Source organism: Neolamprologus multifasciatus, chromosome 3, assembly GCF_963576455.1.
Source record: "Neolamprologus multifasciatus chromosome 3, fNeoMul1.2, whole genome shotgun sequence".
NCBI lineage: Eukaryota > Metazoa > Chordata > Actinopteri > Cichliformes > Cichlidae > Neolamprologus > Neolamprologus multifasciatus.
Genome location: NC_140441.1, coordinates 41,850,425 through 41,875,676, shown reverse-complemented (window position 1 = coordinate 41,875,676; position 25,252 = coordinate 41,850,425). Strand labels below are relative to the sequence as shown.

The 25,252-nt window shown below is 42.1% G+C and overlaps 2 long non-coding RNA genes across 2 annotated transcripts in view; one reads left to right on the top strand and one right to left on the bottom strand.

The window, feature by feature from the left end:
- On the bottom strand, window positions 1–3,491 carry LOC146523273 (uncharacterized). Its single transcript, XR_014873297.1, has 3 exons — window positions 3,153–3,491; window positions 2,781–3,001; window positions 1–2,533 (listed from the first exon to the last, which is right to left on the bottom strand). It is a non-coding gene; the product is annotated as an uncharacterized LOC146523273 (long non-coding RNA).
- LOC146523247 (uncharacterized) overlaps window positions 1–25,252 on the top strand; it is a 339,030-nt gene that overhangs the window by 46,726 nt on the left and 267,052 nt on the right. The gene's annotated exons all lie outside the window — the stretch shown is intronic.

Below are 25,252 nucleotides of genomic sequence, written 5' to 3'. Positions count from 1 at the left end.
CTTCCCCACCTGCCTTTGTGGTAACATTGCTGTGGTACAGATCCAGCAAGCTGCTAGAATCCGTCTTTCATGCACGTTAAGGCAGCATCATTTCACTGCTGCAGATTTAATGATGGAATCATGTCTGATATTTGGAGACTGTGGAAACCGTTCAAGTCATGTGGATGAAAGCAGTCCAAGATCATATGAAATTTGTGACATGCTGCATTATCCCACTGCCATGTTTCTCATAATGTGGGGAGGTGTGGGCAATGGACGATGGCTTATGGTGGGGTGCCACAGCTAAATGACCATCAACAGATTAATGCATATAATTCTGGTTATATGCATTAATCTGTTGATCTAAACAGCCAAAAAGAAAGACATCAAGCGTTTGTGCGAAAGCAACAGCTTATTTGCATGTGGTTTTAATGCAGAGCTTAATGTTTATCTTGCTGTGGCTTTCAGTTTAGCTGATGCACCGTTTTGCCACCAAGGCGGAAGATGGTGGGTGGAGGGGCACAATCTGTAGCATGTTCATGGAAAGAAAGCTGCACACTTTGTATTTCACTCTTACAGTCACTGTTAATCATAATTAAAAGTAAACTGAAATCACTTTTATGTTTCTTATCCTAAAACTTGATTACATGAATTTAGAAAAAGAAAGGAAAGGAAAACACTGTTGACTGTTGTTGTTGGCAAACAGAAGGCTGTACTCATACTAAGCAATTCACATTGTTCTTAACCATGGTTGCTTTCATGTTCATTCATCCACAAACAGTTGAACTGTCTTTCTGAGCTCATTGGCTTTACATAACAGGTTAAGAAAAGATTTGCTTGGGGTAAAATAAGTCCTTTCTTGAATGAGTATTGCTACAACCCTGTGCTTTTGATGCAGAACAGCAGCTTTGACACTGATTTTAATCATTGACCCGGGAATGCTACTTTGTTGTTTTTGATGCTGAGCTCGAAGGGAAACACATATCCTTTACATATCTGGATGCAGCCCAAAAAGAGTGACATGAACCCACACTTCTGTGGGCCCATAAACTGGACAGATATCGTATTGAGTGCCATGTGGAATGGGAAGCAGTCAGGGATGGAAGCCTGGCAATCAAATCAGTTTGCCAAGTTTGGCTTTAGATAAATGGAAAGTCATCTCTTTAGATGGAAATGATACTATGCTGGGTGAAGAAATGCTAGCTAGATATAATTGGGACAACGCTCATCTGTGCTTTTAGGACCAGGACATCCTTGTCATGGTCCGGGTGAGTGGCAGTTTTTTTCCACAGATATGTGGTCTCCACCTCTGGGCGGAGCCCTCATCATCTCACCTGTTGTCCACACCTGGTGGTGATTCTAGCCGGCTCTACTTAAGACCTGTGCATACAAATAGTCTTTGCAAGTTTGTCTGCTAACCCATGTTAGTGCTCCGACTTCAGGTTTCGTAGTGCTTCAAGTTCTACTTTATGTTTACCTTGTGTTTTAGTCTCTTCATTGATCTCCAATTCTCCAACCTGGATGCACTCTCACTTACCTGGACGCTGGTCATTGCTGTGCATCACAAGCTACAGTTTCATGCTCTTTTTGCCGTCTAACTTCATCTGCCTGCCCTCCTGTCACCATCGTCCTGGATGACTGGATCACCCAGGCTGGACTCACTGCTCACTCTCATGCCATCTCAATTGAAAAAGGCTTTCATGGCAAGGTTATTCTGAAATTCCAGTTTTTGGAAGCTATTACAAAAATAACAGTGAGGTTCTATACATGGAGTTTACAATAGCGACAGGATCATCCACAATTCATCAGTAAAGATATTATATCTGCTCATACAGACTGGTAGTTCAGTTCGGTTTTACACATATGTTGTGAGCAAACCAGAAAAAAACTCAAACACATTTTAGTGACGTCTGTTTTATTACAACCTGCAAGTCTGTTGCTTTAATGACTTTTTATGTGTGATTATATACATGCATTTTTGTAATAAGATTCAAGTTCAAAATTAATTAGAGCTTTAACGGCCCAGAGAAGAGTCTGTAGCTGTGGCAGGTGGATGTCACAGTGGCAAGGCTTTGCAGCAACCAAACAACCAAAAAAAAAAAAAAAGCCAATGCAGAGTCTGGCCTTACATGCTTGTAAAAAGTTGCAGGTCTTTTACCAGCAACAATGTCTGTAAAATTAGCATCAGAGATAAGATGAGATTTTCATTGACTGTCAGACCACAGTTGCTCTCTTTATCTGTCAAACAAGGCAAACTACATCTGTGTTATTATTTCAATACAGCAGAGCCTCACTCACTTTCAATGTAATATAATCTAAGATATACATCAAAGTCCTCACTAGCTCCACCCTCATCAACCATCAGTGACAATGTTTTTTTCTCAAGTAATGTCAACATGTGTGAGAGATCTTTTGTGTTGCATTTCCTGTGAGTCTATTTCGTAGCAGCGTACACAACATTTGGCTCCAGCTCTCTCTGTGGTACAGACCTTCTGATTTTTGCTCTGTGAGGGAAACTCAGTGCTGCATAGTTCATGGCATCAGAGTCCACATTCTGTAATGAAAATGTTCAAAGTCACTAATCTTACACATTATTTATCTCTTAACATCCACTAGGTCAGAGGCAATCTGTGTAGACTGATGTGTGGATGTTTTAGTTTCTAAAAATGTACATTTTCAGCAACATAACTCAAACCTAATTCAAGACTGATTGCTGGTGACTGGTGGATGTCAACAGATGAATGACTGAATCAAACAATATATAAATCAATCGATCTGAATCTACCGTTAAAACAGATTACCTCACTGCGTTGTGGATTCTGTCCATCATCTTCAGCTATTTGATAGAAAAGCTACATCTGTTAGTTATTCACTAAAAACCTTTGCATGTTTAGTTTATGTTTAAATAAGTCAATACCTGTATAAAATTTCCTGATCTTGATAATCAGACCAATGATGACCAGTAGAAGGAAAACAGTTAAACTGCCCAGGATCATAGTGGATGGATTTTGTGATCTACCTTCTACAAGAAAGAGAAAAAATTTACAATAGTTAATGAAAATAAATAATAATAAATATGAGTATCTGTAGTTTTTTGACAGGTACTAAAAATAGTACATATCCTAATTCAATTTATGCTGTTAATTAATCAACAGAGAAAAAAACAATCTTACCTTGAACCTTTAAATTTGTTGCACCATAAACTATCAACTTTTCATTCTTGAGTTCGCCACAGAAATACAGCCCAGAGTCAGATGAATCCACTTGTTTGATCTCAAGAAATAGCACAGAGATGTTGGATGTCATGCTGAATTTGCCATTTTGAAATCCTTCATAGAAAGATGCATTTTTATCAGAGCTTTCCATAGACGAGATCCTGCTAGCATTGGGTTTGTTGGTACTTCTGAACCAGGATAAGTGAACACGATAACTGCTAAGGTTGGAGCACTGCAGCGTGACTTCTTCACCAGGCTGAACCTCCACAGTGTGAAACTCAAAGGCTAAGACAGAGATCCAACCTGGAACAAACAACGAGTATTAATGACATGTGCGCAAAGTTCAGTTCTGCTGGATTACTGTATAGAAGTAAATGTAAAAAAAGTGATAGATGTACTTACTGAAGGTGCAGAGTAAAACTGGTTTCATGTTCATCATTCAGACAAGCACCACCTCAATGTCACTAACTGAACTGTGCTTCAGCAAAAGTGATCTGTAGGTAAAGAGGCGGGCTGTGCTTTTATATGTACAGTTAGTCAGACTGACAGTGACGGTGCTTTTACACTGAGGAAGAAAAACCAGGTTTCATTAAAATCCAGTTTGATACCATTTTTCATGTGAGTAAAGTTTTAGGGTAAAGGGCTAACTGTTTACTAGAGACATGTCAGTAAATTTATACAGTATTAGATATTCCTTGTTGTTGTATTCAAATATTTATGACAATCATTACTTAGTTGCTGATTTTGTTACTGTTCATAAGTTTTGGTGCAGGCTGTTTACTTCACATCTGTCTGCAGACATAGAGCACAGATAAAAACTGACACTTAGTAAGAAAAACTTTAATTAAATCCAGTTTGATACCATTTTTCATGGAAGTAGAGTTTTTACAAAAGGCTGACTGTTTATAAGAGTCATGCCAGTAAATGTATACAGTAATAGATATTCTTTGTTGTTGTATTAGAATATTTATCACCGTTTTTATTCAGTTGCTGATTTTTTAGTGCATCTGTCTACAGATCTAAAGTTCAAGTGTAACTTCAGTAAGTAAGCTCTGTTAATCACTCATTTGCTTTTCCGGCATTTGGCTGACGGTCTATTCTTTATCTCACCTCTACTTTCCCACACTGTAAAGCTCAATGCTGACATCATTGCTCCAGTCCAATCATCTTTTTGGCTGCCTACTTCAAGTCAGTCAGCCTCCACTCTGTGTACTTGAAATCACACTGCTCATCTTTCGTTCTTGCTTGCATCCTGCTTCATAGGGACCCTCCAAGTCTTTCAGTGCTCCCGCCAACCCTCCATCTTCCTTCAACACCACACTCTGGAGGGTCCTGTCCTAATTCCAAACCCCATTTTTATTTAGTTCTGCTGTAATGAGCCACAGAGTCTAACTGCCAAATACCACCATTGAATTCTGTTTATTAATAAATTATGTTCAGTGTCTTCTAATGACCTGTTCTTTTTTAAATGCTGTGCACATCATTTATCATATAGGTGTTACTGTACCCTTCATATTCCATGGGAGAGTCTGGAGATTTTTCAGGGTGTGTCAGAGGTGTCCAGATGATCCTCCAAGGCAGAGTTTTCGGCACCTCACCTGCTCCTCATCCAGGAGCAATCAGAAGGAGGGTTTTTAAACCAGCACTGCCTGCATCTCATTGCCAGTTCGTCCTGCTACCGTCCTGTATCTAACATTGCTCCCTGTCCCCAATTCCTACCCGATTCTCCTCCTGCAATGTTCACACTTCAGTGGTGGTCCAATCCAGTCCATGTACTACAATCAAATGTCAAACCAAAAACTTCCATACTCACCTCCTTCACCCGTCTGCCCTCCTTCCTGTCGTCACTCCTCTGGGACTGGATATCCTCCTTCACTGTGCTCACCCCACTGAACACTCTCATGGAAACCTCACCGAGACTCAATATCTCCAATATGCAAGTAAGCACAACCCACGGCTAATCATTCACTTGCCTTCCTGCCCAGTAACCTCCCTCTACTCTGATGCAGAGCTCCCCGTTCCTTGGCTCTCCATGTGCTCCCTGTGTTTAAGCGTTTCTCCGCCCTTGATCTTCCTCAGCTCTAGGTCCCCTGTTTAAGTTTCAGTTTCTAGCCATGTTATTGTTTAAGTTCACATTTTGTAAAAAAACATTGTAAATAATTCCACACATGTCATTGAGTTTGCTCTTGGGTCCCATTCTCATATTTCCTCCTGTTTATGATAAGATAAGATAACCTTTATATCCAAATGTTCCGCTAGTATTTTTATAAAGAGTTACCTGTGCAGTGATGCTAAAGTTAATGATACATTAAACCAGTAGCTCTATAAATGCACAGTGACTTGAGAGTTGATGACAGAAAGCTTGGCCATGATAATGCAAGTGAGGTTTAGTAGATTCAAATGCATCTTATTGTGACACTTTCACCTGGTGTGGTTTTGACATCTAACTTCACTTCCTGAAATGTTGTGCAAGTGTCACCTTACTATAGCTGAGAGCAGTGAAGTGAGTTTGTGAAGTTAGGTGGGACCAGTAATCTTGAGTGCAGTGAAATAATGTGAAGGTAATTTACCACCAGCATCATGTGACCTGGCCTATGTTTGCTGAGCACACAGGAAAAAACAGCAGCTTTTCTAACAGACTCAACTCAGTCTCCACTGTTTCTGAAAAAAGTAGCAGCTGCATAGTGACCATAACAAGTTCCATGATCATATCAACCCTAACTGACAGTATACACAGTCCTTATTAATATATATGTACATCTGCCTGTTTGATACTTCATGAGTCAACCTTTCCTGTCAGTTTAGTTTGAACCTGGACTGGATTGAAACAGACCCATTTCTTTCTTTGTTTCGACACAAAAACAAACCTAAATTAGAGGATGTAAAAATTTTGAGACCAAGATCACAATACAAATACAGCCGAACACATAGTAACAACCACAACACTGCAGGACCTAGTTCAACCTTTAAGCCAGCGAGTCATGATTGCGGATGCCACTCAGTGTGTCCGCCTTCCCTGCAGTGGGTCCGCAGACTATGCCCCGCCACATATATGTATATATGTAGATTATTATATATGAGGTTTTGGCCATGATAGAAGACATAGCATACATTTTCACTGCTATGCAGGCGACACCCAACTTTATCTATCTATGAAGCCAGATAACACACACCATTTAGTTAAACTGCAGGAATGTCTTAAAGAAATGGATGGCCGCTAACTTTCTGCTTCTTAACTCAGATAAAACTGAGGTTATTGTACTCGGCCCTGAAAATCTTAGAAATATGGTATCTAACCAGATTATTACTCTGGATGGCATTACCTTGGCCTCCAGTAACGCTGTGAGGAACCTTGGAGTCAGTTTTGACCAAGACATGTCCTTTAATGTACATATTAAACAAATATGTAAGACTGCGTTCTTCCATTTGCGCAACATCTCTAAAATTAGAAATATCCTGTCTCAGAGTGACGCTGAAAAACTAATTCATGCATTTATTACTTCCAGGCTGGACGACTGTAATTCATTAATATCAGGATGTCCAAAAAACTCCCTGAAAAGCCTTCAGCTAATCCAAAATGCTGCAGCAAGAGTCCTGACAGGGACTAGAAAGAGAGAGCATATTTCTCCTGTTTTGGCTTCCCTTCATTGGCTTCCTGTTAAATCCAGAATTGAATTCAAAATCCTGCTCCTCACATACAAGGTCTTAAATAAACAGGCCCCATCTTATCTTAATAACCTTGTAGTACCATATCACCCTATTAGAGCACTTTGCTCTTGCACTGCAGGCCTACTTGTTGTTCCTAGAGTATTTAAAAGTAGAATGGGAGGGAGCGCCTTCAGTTTTCAGGCCCCTCTTCTGTGGAACCAGCTTCCAGTTTGGATTCAGGAGACAGACACTATCTCTACTTTTAAGATTAGGCTTAAAACTTTCCTTTTTGCTAAAGCATATAGTTAGGGCTGGACCAGGTGACCCTGAATCCTCCCTTAGTTATGCTGCAATAGACGTAGGCTGCCGGGGGATTCCCATGATGCATTGAGTTTTTCCTTTCCAGTCACCTTTCTCACTCACTATGTGTTAATAGACCTCTCTGCATTGAATCATATCTGTTATTAATCTCTGTCTCTCTTCCACAGCATGTCTTTATCCCGTCTTCCTTCTCTCACCCCAACCGGTCGCAGCAGATGGCCGCCCCTCCCTGAGCCTGGTTCTGCCGGAGGTTTCTTCCTGTTAAAAGGGAGTTTTTCCTTCCCACTGTCGCCAAAGTGCTTGCACATAGGGGGTCATATGGTTGTTGGGTTTTTCTCTGTATCTATGAAGCGCCTTGAGGCGACTGTTGTTGTGATTTGGCGCTATATAAATAAAATTGAATTTAATTGAATTGAATAAGGAAAGCAATCAATTTGAATACATTACTGGTTTAATGTGTGTGTGTACTGTATGGCCGCATGTCTGGTTGTACATTAAATACATAAAGAAACTTACATACCAGGTAATATCAATCTACAGTTTACAGTCCCTCTGTCATTTCCTTATCGCACTACGTCTCCTGTGACTGAATCTATCTTGACTGAAAGGGGTGGTTATTTAGTTATATACAGTGGGGCAAAAAAGTATTTAGTCAGCCACCGATTGTGCAAGTTCCCCCACTTAAAATGATGACAGAGGTCAGTAATTTGCACCAGAGGTACACTTCAACTGTGAGAGACAGAATGTGAAAAAAAAATCCATGAATTCACATGGTAGGATTTGTAAAGAATTTATTCGTAAATCAGGGTGGAAAACAAGTATTTGGTCAATAACAAAAATACAACTCAATACTTTGTAAAATAACCTTTGTTGGCAATAACAGAGGTCAAACGTTTACTATAGGTCTTTACCAGGTTTGCTGGTATTTTGGCCCATTCCTCCATGCAGATCTTCTCAAGAGCAGTGATGTTTTGGGGCTGTCGCCGAGCAACACGGACTTTCAACTCCCGCCACAGATTTTCTATGGGGTTGAGGTCTGGAGACTGGCTAGGCCACTCCAGGACTTTCAAATGCTTCTTACGGAGCCACTGCTTTGTTGCCCGGGCGGTGTGTTTTGGATCATTGTCATGTTGGAAGACCCAGCCTCGTTTCATCTTCAAAGTTCTCACTGATGGAAGGAGGTTTTGGCTCAAAATCTCACGATACTTGGCCCCATTCATTCTGTCCTTAACACGGATCAGTCGTCCTGTCCCCTTGGCAGAAAAACAGCCCCATAGCATGATGTTTCCACCCCCATGCTTCACAGTAGGTATGGTGTTCTTGGGATGCAACTCAGTATTCTTCTTCCTCCAAACACGACGAGTTGAGTTTATACCAAAAAGTTCTACTTTGGTTTCATCTGACCACATGACATTCTCCCAATCCTCTGCTGTATCATCCATGTGCTCTCTGGCAAACTTCAGACGGGCCTGGACATGCACTGGCTTCAGCAGCGGAACATGTCTGGCACTGCGGGATTTGATTCCCTGCCATTGTAGTGTGTTACTGATGGTGACCTTTGTTACTTTGGTCCCAGCTCTCTGCAGGTCATTCACCAGGTCCCCCCGTGTGGTTCTGGGATCTTTGCTCACCGTTCTCATGATCATTTTGACCCCACGGGATGAGATCTTGCGTGGAGCCCCAGATCGAGGGAGATTATCAGTGGTCTTGTATGTCTTCCATTTTCTGATGATTGCTCCCACAGTTGATTTTTTCACACCAAGCTGCTTGCCTATTGTAGATTCACTCTTCCCAGTCTGGTGCAGGTCTACAATTCTTTTCCTGGTGTCCTTCGAAAGCTCTTTGGTCTTGGCCATGGCGGAGTTTGGAGTCTGACTGGTTGAGGCTGTGGACAGGTGTCTTTTATACAGATGATGAGGTCAAACAGGTGCCATTCATACAGGTAACAAGTGGGGGACAGAAAAGCTTCTTACAGAAGACGTTACAGGTCTGTGAGAGCCAGGGATTTTCCTTGTTTGAGGTGACCAAATACTTATTTTCCACCCTGATTTACGAATAAATTCTTTACAAATCCTACCATGTGAATTCATGGATTTTTTTTTTCACATTCTGTCTCTCACAGTTGAAGTGTACCTCTGGTGCAAATTACTGACCTCTGTCATCATTTTAAGTGGGGGAACTTGCACAATCGGTGGCTGACTAAATACTTTTTTGCCCCACTGTATAATCAGTTTACTGAAATACACTGACCAGTCTGTCTGGCACCAACAGCCATGCCATATTCAAAGTCACTTAAATCACATTTCTTCCCCTTTCCTATGCCCAGTTTAAACTTCAACAGGTTGCCTTGACTTTGACTATATGCCTATATCTGGTGGCGGCCATGTGCCATGTTGGCTGATTAGTCTAGTACAAGCAGCTGAACAGGTTTACCTACAGAGTAGTGAGTGAGTGTCTTTTCTTAATGTGTATACATTAGTTTTGATATTAAATATAGTAAATTAATATTAAACATGGCTAAATTAAAGAAGTCTGTGTCTGTAACAGTAACCCCTGTGAACCTTAACTTTAGGCTTCACATTTTGATTCAGACAGTTCTAGCATTGCACATATTTCACCTGCTCTTCAAACTCTTTGTTTAAGAGTGCTGATCGATGAACCAGCACCCCAAAACATGAAGTCTGGATCGGGTCTTTGTTTAAAAAGTCCTAATATCTAAACCTATTGGTATTACCCAGCAGGAAATGCAGAGTTCACTCAGTCAGGGCACTTGACCTGTGATAACTGCATCTGTTATCCATGTGTCTACCCTGCCACCTCTGATAAAAAGCTGATGCACCGTTTTGTCACCACGGCAGAAGATGATGGGTGGAGGGGCACAATCTGTAGCACGTTCATGATGGTCAGGAAAGAAAGCTGGCCCTTTGTATTTCACTCTTACAGTCACTGTTAAACAAAATTAACTGTTAAATCACTTTTATGCATTTTATCCTAAAACTTGACTACATGACTTTAGAAAAAAGAAAAGAAAGGAAAACACTGACATTGTTCTACTGATTTGTCTTTTTTTCAATGATCCTTTATTGTTCATTTCACCACATCAGCAAAGAGACAGACTTTCTGTGTTGGTTTTTACAAAGTCTTTACTCTTTTCTTTAAAGCTCTGACCTTGTGTTGTCACTGTGCTGCATCTTTCTCTAGTGTGATATGCACTTGTATCTCACTCAACTCTCCTCCCCCCTGCAGACCATTTGACTCACCCTATGACTAAGTTTGACAGTCTTAAGCCACTTTTGTGCCTCTTTGGCAAACATTACAGCTGTACTCATACTAAGCAATTCATATTGTTCTTCACCATGCTTGCTTTCATGTTCCTTCATCCACAAACTGTTGAACTGTTTTCTTTTTTGAGCTCATTGGCTTTACATAACAGGTTGGGAAAAGATTTGCTTGGGGTAAAAAAAAGTCCTTTTTTGAATGAGTATTGCTGTAACCCTGTGCTTTTGCTGCAGAACAGCAGCTTTGACATTGATTTTAATCACTGACCTGGGAATGCTGCTTTGCTGATTTTGATGCTGAGCTCAAAGGCAAACACATATCTGGATGCAGCCTGAAAAGAGTGACATCAACACACACGTTGGCCAACAAACTGGACACAATATCGTATTGAGTGCCATGTGGAATGGAAAGCAGTCACGGATGGAGGCCTGGCAATGAAATCACAGTTTGCCAGTTTGGCTTTAGATAAATGGAAAGTCATCTCTTTAGAGAGAAAATTATGTTGTTAGGTGATATTAGGTGAAGAGATCCTAGTTAGGAATAGTTGGGCTAAACTCTCATCTGTGTGTAACATGGTAGACTAATGTGCCTGTGTTAATTCAGCTCCATATTATTGTGTGAAGTTGCACTGGGTTGGGAGTGGTTGTGTGTGTGTGTTACATTTTTGGTGAGCCAATGGCTGGAATGGGGTTGGACTAATTAGAGGCAGGTGTACTTGATTGCACTGATACACTGGTCTACTTATAGCCCAAACTACAAACACTGCTGTGTCGTTTTGTCTCTCTGTGCAGGTATGTAATGTGATGATATCGGATATGTTTGGGATGCATGGGTTTTGCGCTATGAATTCTATAGTGAATGTGTCGTTTTGTCTCTCTGTGCAGGCCAGGGCCTATTATATGCCACAGCCTAAAGGCAGCAGAGTTGCTGAGGCTGGAGTGACCACTGGCTATATGCTTGGAGGGTGGTGGGTCTCAGAGGACAACTTCTAACCCTGTTAAAGGCAACACGTGGAGTGCAACTGGCCGTGTGGCATAGCTGGCTCTGGCCTTGGGACTTTGTGTTTTTATTTGATTCATAAATGGGACACTGGACTGTTTTATCTTTTATCTCTTGATTTTTTGTCAATAAATTATCTTTTAGAATTTTATTGACTGTCATCTTTTTGCCCATGACTGAGACGGTTGGTCAGACCTAGAATCTTTCTTTGGGTGTGTTACATGTGCTTTTAGGACCAGGACACCCTTGTTATGGTCCGGGTGAGTGGCAGTTTTTTTCCACAGATATGTGGTCTCCACCTCTGGGCGGAGCCCTCATCATCTCACCTGTTGTCCACACTTGGTGGTGATTCCAGCCGGCTGTACTTAAGACCAGCGCATACAACTGTAAAATAATATGTGTCTTTGCAAGTTTGTCTGTTAACCCACTTTAGTGCTTCAACTTCTAGTTTAGGTTTACCTTGTGTTTCCTTGTGTTTTAGTCTTTTCATGGATCTCCAATTCTCCAACCTGGATGCACTCTCACTTACCTGGACGCTGGTCATTGCTGTGCATCACAAGTCACAGTTTCATGTTCTGTTTGCCTTCTCGCTTCATCTGCCTGCCCTCCTGTCACCGTTGTCCCGGATGACTGGATCACCCAGGCTGGACTCACTGCTCACACACACAACGGGCTACGATTGCTATCATTCGCCGCCGCCAACAAACTGGTCCTCGGGAACACGCTATTCCAACACTCGCTCAAACACCGTACGGCTGAACGACAAGACTACAGGGTATTGTACCAGACCATACGTAGTCTCAGTGGCAAGTGCAAGACAATGAATGATAACATCAGGAAGGTGGATGGCTCGTTTGTAAAGTCAACTGCGGAGCGCCTGCAACGGTGGAAAGAATACTTTGATGAACTCTACAATCGCGATCCACCCCAAGGTCCGGCCGCAGCGCCGCCCATCATTGACCCTCCTGCGGCGCCGATGTCTGATGCAGAACCAACGGTAGAAGAAGTCGAACTCGCAATCCATTTGCTAAAGAACAACAGTCCTCGTCATATGTCTACACTCATTATTCAAACTGATCTGGACATCAAATGTGATACCAGCAAATTGAAAAAAGGCGGCTGTCATTCCCATCCTAAAGAAAGGCGACAACCGAGAATGTAAAAACTACTGGGGCATCAGCTTACTGTCCATCGTCGGCAAGGTCCTTATGAAAATAATTCAATCGCGCCTTCAAAAGCACCGTGAGATGACCAGCCGGGAAGAACAGGCTGGGTTCCGACCCAGACGAGGCTGCAGCGACCAGATCTTCACCCTACGTCGACTCATGGAGGAACGGATCAGATGCGGACGCCGAACAGTCATCATCTTCATTGATTTCAAGTCTGCGTTTGATTGCATCGACCGGCCGGCCTTGTGGAGGGCTTTGGCAGCCGAACACATACCCGTGAAGATCATCGAGCTACTACAAGCCGCCTACGATGGCTCGACCAGCCAGATACGTATTCATGACGAAGTGTCCGAAGAATTCCCCATCATGACTGGGGTCCGGCAAGGCGATGTGGTGTCACGGCTGTTGTTCAACATCGTCATCGATGCGATAATGCGCAAAACATTCGAGGGCCGCTGCGGAGTCCAAGCCTCGACCAGTCAATTTATCACCGATCTAATGTTCGCTGACGATAGCGCCATTTTTGCCGAAGACAACACCGAGGCAACTCACATCCTCTATGACATCAGAATTTAAATATCTGGGGTCCCTCGTTGAGGAGAAGAAAGTGGCATCATCAGTGGAGATACGCTCCAGAATTGGGAAGGCGGCGGCAGCGTTAGCTTCCCTGCACTGGTGCGTTTGGAAGAAGAACAACATCTCATTGGCGAAGCCTGATCCTGCCCATTCTACTTTACGGCATGAAGACAATGCTCAAACACGACCTGAGCAAGCTCGAAGTTTTCCAAATGCGTTGCCTTAGATGCGTTTCCCTTCGCGACCGTCATTCGAATGACACCATCCCCACCAGCTGCGGCAGCCAACCAACGATCAGCGACCTAATCCAGCGCCGCCGACTCCGTTGGTTTGGCCACATTTGTCGAATGGACCAGAGCCGCTACCCCCATGGCCTACTCTGGTTGACCCGCCCCACTGATGGGAGGGTGCATCGAAATGCACCAAAAAAGACATGGATGAAACAAATCCAGGATAATTTGAAGGCCCTTCGACTTCACCTCGAGCAGGCAAGAACCATCGCCTTAGATCGAAAAGAGTGGAAGATAATCGTTGGTCAAGCAAGAGAACCTGCGGCACCTACAGCAGCGTACTGGTTGTGCGGCCGACCACCGCCGCTGGTTGCCTGCTAAAGGACAAGAGTGCTCACACTCATGCCATCTCAATTGACAAAGGCTTTCATGGCAAAGTTAATCTGAAAATTCCAGTTTTCAGAAGCTATTAAAAGAATAACAGTGAGGTTAACTACATGGAGTTTACAAGAGCAAGAAGATTAGCCACAATTCATCAGTAAAGATATTATATCTGTTGATACAGAATGGTAGTTCAGTTCAGTTTTACACATAAGTTGTGAGCAAACCAGAAAAAAACTCAAACACATTTTGATGACTTCTGTTTTATTACAACCTGCAAGTCTGTTGCTTCAGCTTTAATGAGATTTTGTGTGTGATTATATACATGCATTTATGTACTAAGATTCAAGTTCAAAATTAATTAGAGCTTTAACTGCCCAGAGAAGAGTCTGTAGCTGTGGCAGGTGGATGTCACAGTGGCAAGACTTTGCATCGGCTTTTTAGATTATGAATTTGGATGTTTGGTTGCTGCAGAGTCTGGCCTCACATGCTTGTAAAAAGTTGCAGGTCTTTTACCAGCAACAATGCCTGTAAAATTAGCATATGAGATGAGATTTTCATTGACTGTCAGACCACAGTTACTGTCTCTTCATGTCAAACAAGGCAAACTACATCTGTGTTATTATTACAGTACAGCAGAGCCTCACTCACTTTCACTATAAGACAATCTAAGCTATACATCAAAGTCCTCACTAGCTCCACCCCCATCAACCATCAGTCACACTATTTTTATCAAGTAACAACAAAATGTGTGAGAGAGTTTCTGTGTTGCTTTTCTTGTGAGTCTATCTCGTAGCAGCGTACACAACATTTGGCTCCAGCTCTCTCTGTGGTACAGACCTGATTTTTGCTCATAGAGGGAAATTCAGTGCTGCATAGTTCATGGCATCAGAGTCCACATTCTGAAAATGAAAATGTTCAAAGTCACTAATCTTACATATTTATTTATCTCTTAACATCCACTAGGTCAGAGGCAATCTGTGTAGACTGATGTGTGGATGTTTTAGTTTCTAAAAATGTACATTTTCAGCAACATAACTCAAACCTAATTCAAGACTGATTGCTGGTGACCAGTGGATGTTAATAGATGAATGATTGAATCAAACAATATATAAATCAATCGATCTGAATCTACAGTTAAAACAGATTACCTCACTGCGTTGTGGATTCTGTCCATCATCTTCAGCTATTTAATAGAAAAGCTACATCTGTTAGTTATCCACTAAAAATTTTCTTTGTTTAGTTTAGTTTAAATAAATCAATACCTGTATAAAATTTCCTGATCTTGACAACCAGACCAGTGATGACCAGTATAAGGAAAACAGTTAAACTGCCCAGAATCATAGTGGATGGATTTTGTGATCTACCTTGTAGAAGAAAGAGAAATAAATACATTACTTAATAAGAACAAATAACAGGAATAATAATTAAGAGTATCTGTAGTTTTTTGACTGGTAATAAAAACAGTACATGTTTTAATTGCTGTTAATGAATCAATAGAGAAAAAAACAATCTTACCTTGAACCTTTAAATTTGTTGCACCATAAACTATCAACTTTTCATTCTTGAGTTCGCCACAGAAATACAGCCCAGAGTCAGATGAATCCACTTGTTTGATCTCAAGAAACAGCAAAGAGATGTTGGATGTCATGCTGAATTTGCCATTTTGAAATCCTTCATAGAAAGATGCATTGCTCTCAGGGCTGAACATAGATGAGATCCTGCTAGCGTTGGGTCTGTTTGTCACTCTGAACCAGGATAAGTGAACACGATAACTGCTAAGGTTGGAGCACTGCAGCGTGACTTCTTCATCAGGCTGAACCTCCACAGAGTGAAACTCGAAGGCTAAGACAGAGATCCAACCTGGAACAAACAACGAGCATTAATGACATGTACGTAAGGTTCAGTTCTGCTGGATTACTGTATAGAAGTAAATGTAAAAAAAGTGATAGATGTACTTACTGAAGGTGCAGAGTAAAACTGGTTTCATGTTCATCATTCAGACAAGCACCACCTCAATGTCACTAACTGAACTGTGCTTCAGTAAAAGTGATCTGTACGTAAAGAGGCGGGCTGTGCTTTTATATGTACAGTTATTCAGACTGACAGTGACGGTGCTTTTAGGAGCACGAGTGCAAATTGACACTGAGTAAGAAAAACTGTGTATCATTAAAATCCAGTTTGATACCATTTTTCAAGTAAAGTTTTTACAAAAGGCTGTTTACAAGAGACATGTCAGTAAATTTATACAGTATTAAATATTCTTTGTTGTAGTATTCAATATTTATCACAGTCATTATTCAGTTGCTGGTTTTGTTAATGTTCACAAGTTTTTGTGCAGACTGTTCACTTCACATCTGTCTACAGACATGAAGTCTAAGTGTAATTTCAATAACTAAGCTCTGTAATCACTCGTTTGCTTTCCCGGTGTTTGGCTGCTGGTCTATTCTTTGTCTCACCTCCACTTTCCCTCCACTGTAAAACTCAATACTGACATTATTACTCCAGTTCAATCATCTTTTTGGCTGCCTACTTCAAGTCAGCCAGCCTCCACTCTGTGTACTTAAAGTCACACTGCTCATCTTTCATTCTTGCTTGCAACCTGCTTCGTAGGGACCCTCCAAGTCTTTCAGTGCTCCAGCCAAGCCTCCATCCTACCTTCAACTCATGTATTGAGTTTGCTCTTGGGTCCCACTCTCATATTTCCACCAACTGGTGGAAATATGAGACAGTACCTTTATATCTAAAAGTTCTCTTAGTATTTTATGAGGAGTTACCTTTGCAGTGATGCTAAAGTTAATGATATATTATGATATATTAAACTAGTAGTTCTATAAATACACAGTGACTTGAGAGTTCATGACTGGCTTGGCCATGATAATGCAAGTGAAGTTTAGTAGATCAAATGTAGCTAATTGTGAAACTTTACCCTGATGTGGTTTTGACGTCTAATTTCACATCTTAAAATGTAAAAAAAAAAAAAGCAGACCAAAGGCTGTACACGTGTCACCTTACTATAGCTGAGAGCAGTGAAGTGAGTTTGTGAAGTTAGCTGTGACGAAGTACTGCAGAGTGCAGTGAAATAATGTGAAGGTAGTTTAACACCAGCATCATGTGACCTGGCCTATGTGTGGTTAGCACAGAGCTAAAAAAAACACTCTGAGCAGCTCTTCTAACCAACTCAACTCAGTCTCCACTGTCTCTGAACAAAGTAGCAGCTGCAAAGTGATCATCAACACATCCTATGATCATATCAACCATAACTGACAGTATATACAGTCCTTATTAGTATGTATGTACATCTGCCTGTTTAATACTTCATGAGTGCACCTTTCCTCTCAGTTCAGTTTTAACCTGGACTGGATCAGTTTAACGAGACCTGTTTGTTTCTTTGTTTTGACACAAAAACAAACTTAAATTAGAGGATGTATGAATTCTTAGACCAAGATCACAATAGAAAGACAAAAAACTATTTTTGGGGTCTCTTTAACCTTCTCTCTCTTTTTTTAAAAATTAATAACATAATGGAAACAACAACAACAACAACAACAACAACAATAATAATAAAATAATAATAATAATGACAATAGGCATTGTCATTGCCCTCCCCCCCCAAAAAAAACAACAAAAAAACAAACAAACCAAGAACTCAAAAAAGTCAGCAAAACAAAAAGCACAGAACACGTTATACGAACCCCTCCCACCATCCCCCCATCCCTTTACCCCTGTATGGCTCTCAACCCCATCACATTCGTATATCCAGACAGCCCATATTTACACCTATGTATAGAAACTCCCATGCACAGGAATTACAGATAAAACCACAGCATTCAGGAAGTCGAGTCAGGAAAGCCCAACCGAGGATCAACTCAAAGCAGACCCAGGGGGGTTTGCATCACCTCTATGATCTGTTAGGTTCAGAGACGGTAGTACTGCCAGGAAGGGGCCCCAGATTTTTTCAAAGGTTCCATATTTCCCTTTTACATTATACGATATCTTCTCAGGTGTGCAGTAGGACGCTAGCTTGTTAATCCAGTGTCTCAATGTTGGAGAATTTTCAGATTTCCATTGTAGCAGAATACATTTTTTCACTGCTGTACTCGTAAGTAAAATAAAATATTTCTTATGATAATTCACATTGATAGAACCTGTGTCACCTAGAATCCATAGTTTTGGGTCCAGTTCAATTTGGATTCCCATTACCTTTGATATTATTTCAATGGCCCCTCTCCAAAATTCTTCTATCACTGGGCAATTCCACAGCATGTGCAGGAGATCGCCATCTATCACCTTACATCTCAAGCATCTGGGGGAATAATTACTATCAATTTTATGTTGCCTGTAAGGGGTGTAATATATCCTATGAAATATATTAAATTGCATTTGCCTGTGTTTTGTAGTAATTAACATGGTCTGTGCCTGTTCCAATAAGTGGTGCCATTCTACCTCTTCATAGACATAGCCCAAGTCTGTCTCCCATTTTCTTTTTATAGACGCTTTGTTGTGATCAGGTAACTTTTCCTTGATAATAGCTTATATAGAAGATGCTATTCTTTTTATTGACTTCCATGGTTTGGTGCAAATATGGGTTTCAAGAAGAGTTTCTTTTGGTATCTTGGGGAAAGCCCCTTTGGATTTCTCTTTGACCCAATCTCTTATTTGTAGGAATTTGAAGAAACTTTTTCCTGGAAGTTTGAATTTTTCCTTTAGTTGTTGAAAGTCAATAAATGTATCATTATTGTATAAGTCAGCAGCAGTTCGAATATTCCTGTCCTTCTATTCCCACAATATTGGGTCGGCAATATGATGAGAGAGGCCAGGGTTGCCCCATAAGGGTGTCCTTCTAAGAAAAGAGATATTTATTTTCATACGCGAGTGAAATCCCTGCCATGTGCTGAAGGTGTTTAATATTATCAAATTGTTTGTGAGCTTGGATAGACATTTTTTTTGTACCTAAAAATGGAACATCTTTTAATGGTATGGGGTTCACCTCATGTTGTTCTATTGGAACTAGGGATGCACCGATGCCGATACTGGTATCGGGTATCGGGGCCAATACTGTAAAATGTGTGTGTACTCATACTTGTAAAAGTTAACCGATACCATGAACCGATACTAACTTATTTCATTAGTCAGAGGGTGGCTTGTCAATTCTGTTGTAGTTTTTTAGATTGGTCACTAGGGGGACATCCCACGCTAAACAGGCACAGGGTTAGGCGAGTGAGACTGGCGGCTCCAGATAAAAAAGAGAAAGTGGAGGCTGCTGTAGCTAGGCTAAACAAAATGTCAGCAGTGTGGACCGGGACACCAAACTTTAACTCAGGTTTTGGAAAAGCGATGAAAAATGTCAAGAGAAAATCCACTGGCAGTTAAAATAACAGAAGCTCTGACTCATTTTATTTCTCTGGATGACCAGCCAATGCCGGTCGTGGAAAGCATAGGATTGAACCGTCTTCTCAGCATACTCGAGCCGCGATATGAAATTGGACACTCTGCAATAATTGAAAAGTTTATTTTATTCTCAAACCTAATTTGTATTTATTTTATTCCAAACAGAAGTGTTTATTTATTATTCTGAAAGCTCGAGACAGTGCCCAATAGTTCAGTGATATTTTGTTAAATTACAATGTGGATACTCCGCAATATTTTAACAGAAGTGCTTATTTTTCACTTGAAAATTTTTTTGTGGTCATTTTTATTACGATTTTATTTTTTATCGGCAGAGAATAAAATAAGACCTGTCTTCCAATTCATTGCATTTGTGTATGTGTGTGTGTGTGTGTGGGGTAGAAGTATCGGTTTTTGTACTCAGTATCGGCAAGTACTCAGATCCAAGTATCGGTATCGTATCGGTTTGAAAAAATTGGTATCGTTGCATCCCTAATTGGAACCCATCTAACCTCACTCCTCTCTGCATGAAGCCAGATCCAAATTGATCGGTACTGGGAGGCAAGATAATAGTTCCTAAAGTTTGGTAAATTAAGTCCTCCCCTTGAATATGGGGCCTGTAGTGAGGAGAGTTTGACTCTTGGATTTTTCTTTTGCCATATGAAAGAAATTATGAGTTTATTAAGCTCTTTGAAGAAACTTTTGGGAACATTTGTAGGGAGACATTGAAATAAGTAAATGAACTTAGGCAAAGTATTCATTTTAATAACATTAATTCTACCTATGAGGGATAATGGGAAATCCATCCATCTCTGAATATTAAGTTTGGTTTGCTCCAACAGTTTGATATAATTTAGTTTGAATATTTGATCTTCGGATTTACCAATTTGTATACCCAAATACATGAAACCATTATTACGCCACTGTAATGGGTGAGTAAGAGCTCTAATACGGCTATCTTGTATATTTAATGGCATAATCTCACTTTTGGTATAGTTTAACTTGTATCCTGAGGCTGCACTGTATTCTTTGAGACACTTCATTAAGGAGGGAATTGATTTAAGTTGGTCCATTATGTATAGTAGGAGGTCATCTGCATATAGATAAAGTTTATGTTCACTTGTACCAAATTTGATTCCAGATATGGAGGCACTAGTACAAATGGCAGCGGCTAGTGGTTCGATCGCAATCGCGAAGAGCAAGGGGGAGCTTGGACAACCTTGTCTGCAGCCTCTGGTTAAAGAGAAAGTGCCTGAGAGCACATCATTTGTTATGATATTGGCTCTGGGGGCATTAAAAAGTGTCCTAACATAGCGGGTGAACTTCTCTCCAAAGCCCATAGCTTCCATTGCCCGAAATAGAAAGTTTGGCTCAATCCTGTCAAATGTTTTATTAGCATCCATAGAGATTATTAGCAGGGGGTCATGATTTTTTTGAGCAGTGTTCAATATATGGAGCAAACGTCTCACATTATCTGCTCTGTGCCTGTTTTTAATAAAGCCTGTTTGGTCAGTGTGTATTATCTTGTGTCGAAAGTGTCGAAAATTATAACTTGCTATACAGAAGTTTCCTTAGTAACTTTGCCTCTTGCATATGGTCCAGAATTATGTGAGGGCAAGTCAGGATAAAGATAGATACATTCCTGGGCCTACCACAGAGAGCTCACGAATACATGTTTACTCTCCTCCGCTGTATCCGGGAACTTCTTTAACCTTCTCTTTTTCTGTTTTCAGGATACATTGTGCATTAGAACTGTGTACAATAATACCCAGGATGGGGGCGCACCACTGTAATACTCACAGCAGATTCATCCACATTTCCATGCTTTTCAGCATTCTTTTTTCCACACACACAGTTGCAACTTTTCAGCCACCAGCCGAACACATACCAACAACAACACTGCAGGATCTAGTTCAGCTTTTAAGCCGGCGAGGCGTGACTCGCCACATATCTGTAGATTATTTAATTGAGTTTTTGGCCATGATTCTTTGTTAAATGTATTTTTTATGAGCTACATTTTGGGGTGGGTCATTCACGGATGTGTTCTGTGACGCAATTTGAGTTATTTTTGTTTGTTAGTGCTCAGAAGTCATCTGGTCTTCATATTGTCCTGGCTGTTTTCCTTGTTTTTTGCTGAAGATGGCTTATTGTCATGGTTGACTGAACGGATTCAGGCGTAGATTTGAGGAAAAGTGCAAAGATGGTTTATTTAAAAAACACTGAGTGACTATATACAGAACGTGAAGGGAGTTCAGGGGTTCAAGGGTTCCATGCGGTATGGTGAGGGAAATTACACACAGACTGTAACAATTTGTTTTGTTGCAGCAGAAAGTGGACAGTGCAAAGTTACATAGCAAAAATTAGAAAAACACTAGAATAGGATAAGAATAAGATACTGTACACGACTGTACACAATAGATACAATAAAATAAAATACTATATACAATTGAATAAAATAGAATACAAATGCTAAATACAACTGAGTATAATACAACGATGCCAGAAAAGAGTATTGCACTTAGTGTTATTGCACATGTGTGGATGTGTGTGTTTGGTCAGTTTGAAGTATTTGTTGTGGAGTCTGACAGCAGTGGGGAGGAAAGACCTGCAAAATCTCTCCGTCCCACATCGTGGTCAGTGCTGTCAGAGTCTCCTGCATGGGGTGGGAGATGTTGTCCATCAGGGATGACAGCTTAGCCATCATTCTCCTGTCACTCCCACCTCCACTGGGTCCAGAGGGCATCCTAGAACAGAGCTGGCCCTGCGGATCAGCCTGTTCAGTCTCTTTCTGTCCCCAGCAGAAATGCTGCTGCCCCAGCAGACCACACCGTAAAAAATGGCTGAGGCCACCACAGAGTCATAAAGGTCTTCAGGAGTGGGCCCTTCACTCCAAAAGACCTGAGTCTCCGCAACAGGTACAGCCTGCTCTGCCCTTTTCCGTAGAGGGAGTCTGGGGTCCAGTCCAGTTTATTGTTCAGATGAACACCAAGGTACCTGTAGCTGTCCACAGTCTCAATGTCCATGTCTTGGATGTTCAGTGGTTGCAGTGGAGGATGTTTGTGCCTGCGGAAGTCTACCACCAGCTCCTTGGTTTTACTAGTGGTGATCTGCAGGTAGTTCTGCTGGCACCAGTCCACAAAACCATGGAACAGTTCTCTGTACTCCCTGTCATCCCCATCAGTGATGAGGCCGACTATTGCAGAGTCATCAGAGAACTTCTGCAGGAAGCACTGGGTGGAGTTGTGGGAGAAGTCTGCAGTGTAGATGGTGAAGAGGAACGGAGCCAGAACCGTTCCCTGTGGGGCCCCCGTACTGCAGACGACCCTGTCCTACACACAGCCCTGAGTTTTCACATACTGTGGTTGGTTGGTGAGGCAGGCCAGTATCCAGGTAGTGAGGTGATGGTCCACTCCTGAGTTCTCCAGTTCTCCCTCCAGTGGGAAGAATGGTGTTAGAAGCACTGGAGAAATCAAAGAACATGATTCTCACAGTGCTCCCAGCGGTCTCCAGGTGAGCAAGGGAACGATGTAGGAGGTAAATGACGGCATCATCCGCTCCAATGCCAGGCTGGTAGGCAAACTGAAGTGGGTCCAATGATGAGCTCACCAGGTGCCGAAGCTGAGCCAGGACCAGCCGCTCCAGGGTCTTCATCAGGTGGGATGTCAGAGCCACCGGCCTGTAGCTGTTGAGGTCCTTGGGGCGTGAAGTCTTATGGTCTGGTACAACACAGGAGGTTTTTCAGAGCTGTGGGACTCTTCCCAGCCTTAGGCTCAGGTTGAAGAGGTGCTCCATCACCCCACACAGTTGGTCCGGCAGGACTTGACGACCCTTGAGCTGATGCCATCTGGACCGCTGCCTTCCTGGCTTTAATCCTCCTCAGTTCTCTCCTAACCTGGGTGGTTGAGAGAGAGGGGTGAGCAGGGTGGATAGAGGAGATGTGAAGTGTCTGAGGTGTCAGAGGTGGAACAGCAGCAGTGGGGGTGGGTGAGTCTGCAGCCGATGTTGAAGACTGCCTCATGGATGAACCAAATCCGTTAAACAAATGACTCAGATCATTTTCCCACCTCACAAATAATCCTTAAGAGCCTCCTTGCTCTCCTCTGAACATCTCTGCACTGTGTGGGTGTCTGGTGGCTCCCTGCGCACTAAGGGCTCATACACGGGAAAAAGGTGCACTAGGTTGTGATCAGATCTGCACAGGGGAGGGAGAGGTGATGAACTGTATGCCTCTTCTGCGTTGGCGTACAGTAAGTCCAGTGTTTTATTGTCTCTGGTTGGGCACTTGTAGGAATGTTTAGCTTATTTTAGAGTTTAGGAATGTGTTAGAAGGATATAGAATTAGTGTAAAGACACGGACACTGCCCTGGATGTAAATAAAGGCCTAACGGTGTGTTCACACCGAACGCGATGGACGCGAACAAAAACGCCCCAAACGCCCCTAATTTGATGCGTGCACATTCGCGTCTCAACGCGTGTCCAAGAAAAATCCATCGCGCTTCAAAATATGATATTTTGACGCGCGTGAACCGGAAATGTGGGAGGGATGTGGGAGGAAGTTGTGCCAGACCGGTATCTTTGCAAGATGGCAGCTGTCGAGTTAGCGCTTGAAGAGAGAGTCTCCCTTCTCTATGTACTGTGGAGAGCAGAGCAGCGGCGTAAAAGACGCCCTCGCCGTACCTGGGTCCATCAGGTCCTCCAGAGGCGTGAGCAGTTTGGTGAGTTTCACCATTTGCTCCAGGAGCTGCGCCTGGATGACGGCCGATTTCAGCGATATCACCGTCTTTCACTCAGCCAGTTTGAGGACCTGCTTTCCCGCGTCGGTCCCAGAATCGCCCGCCTAGACACCAACTACAGGCGCTCAATCCCACCTGCAGAGCGCCTGTCCATCTGCCTGAGGTTAGTAAAAGTATTTAATATGGTAGTCCTTTATTGATACCTGTGCTAATATATGCTAAACTATCCATTTATACACTGCTAACGTGGATGTGCTATGCTAACAGTGAATGCTCTCTGTGTTTACTGAAAGCAAACTGTGGTACGGAGACGACTGTTTATAATATTTCTAGTGATACTCAGAAGGTCTCATCAAGTCCCGATTTAATTCGATTTATGCTGTTATCAGTGTTTGCAATGATAGCATGGCTGTGGTGTCATATCAATGTATGCGCTCGGTGTTTGCTGATATCAAACTGTAGCATTAGGACCACTGAGTTAACCTTTGTAGTGATACTCACTCCTTTTTATTTAGACCTGGTTTAATTCTGGGATAGTTGAATATTTGTATATAATCACCGCAGACTGTTTTAGATTATATCTAATATATATCATGTAATTATTCTTATAATTACAAAATGTTTTATGTAAGATTTATGTTTTGTAATTTTGTAATTTCAATAATGTATTTTGTAACTGCAGTACACATAATACTCATTTTAAACAATTTTGTCCAGGTTCCTTGCCACCGGGGACTCCTTCAGGACCATTGCGTTCAGTTTTCGAGTTGGTGTGTCCACTGTGAGCCAGATCATCCCCCAGGTAGCGACGGCCATCTGGGACTGTCTAGTGGACGATTTCATGGCTGTGCCTTCAACTGAAGACTGGCAGTCCATCGCAGAGGGATTCCAGGAACGCTGGAACTTCCCTCTCTGCTGTGGAGCTCTGGATGGGAAGCACGTCCAGACGAAGGCACCCCCCAACTCAGGATCCATGTTCCACAACTACAAGGGAACTTTTTCCATTGTTCTCCTTGCGGTTGTGGATGCAGAGCATCGCTTCCGCGTCATTGATGTTGGGGGGTACGGGAGGACCAGCGATGGTGGTATTCTGGCCAACTCCACCTTTGGTCAGGCTCTTCGGGCTGGGACTCTCCATCTGCCTCCTGACCAGCCTCTACCCGGTGGAGAACACCGTGGAGCCCAGCCCCATGTCTTTGTGGCTGATGAAGCGTTCCCGCTGCGGCGTGAGCTCATGAGGCCTTTCCCTGGACGCCTCCTCCCTTTAGAGAAGAGGATCTTTAACTATCGCCTTTCCAGGGCCAGGATGATAGTGGAGGGTGCCTTCGGTATCC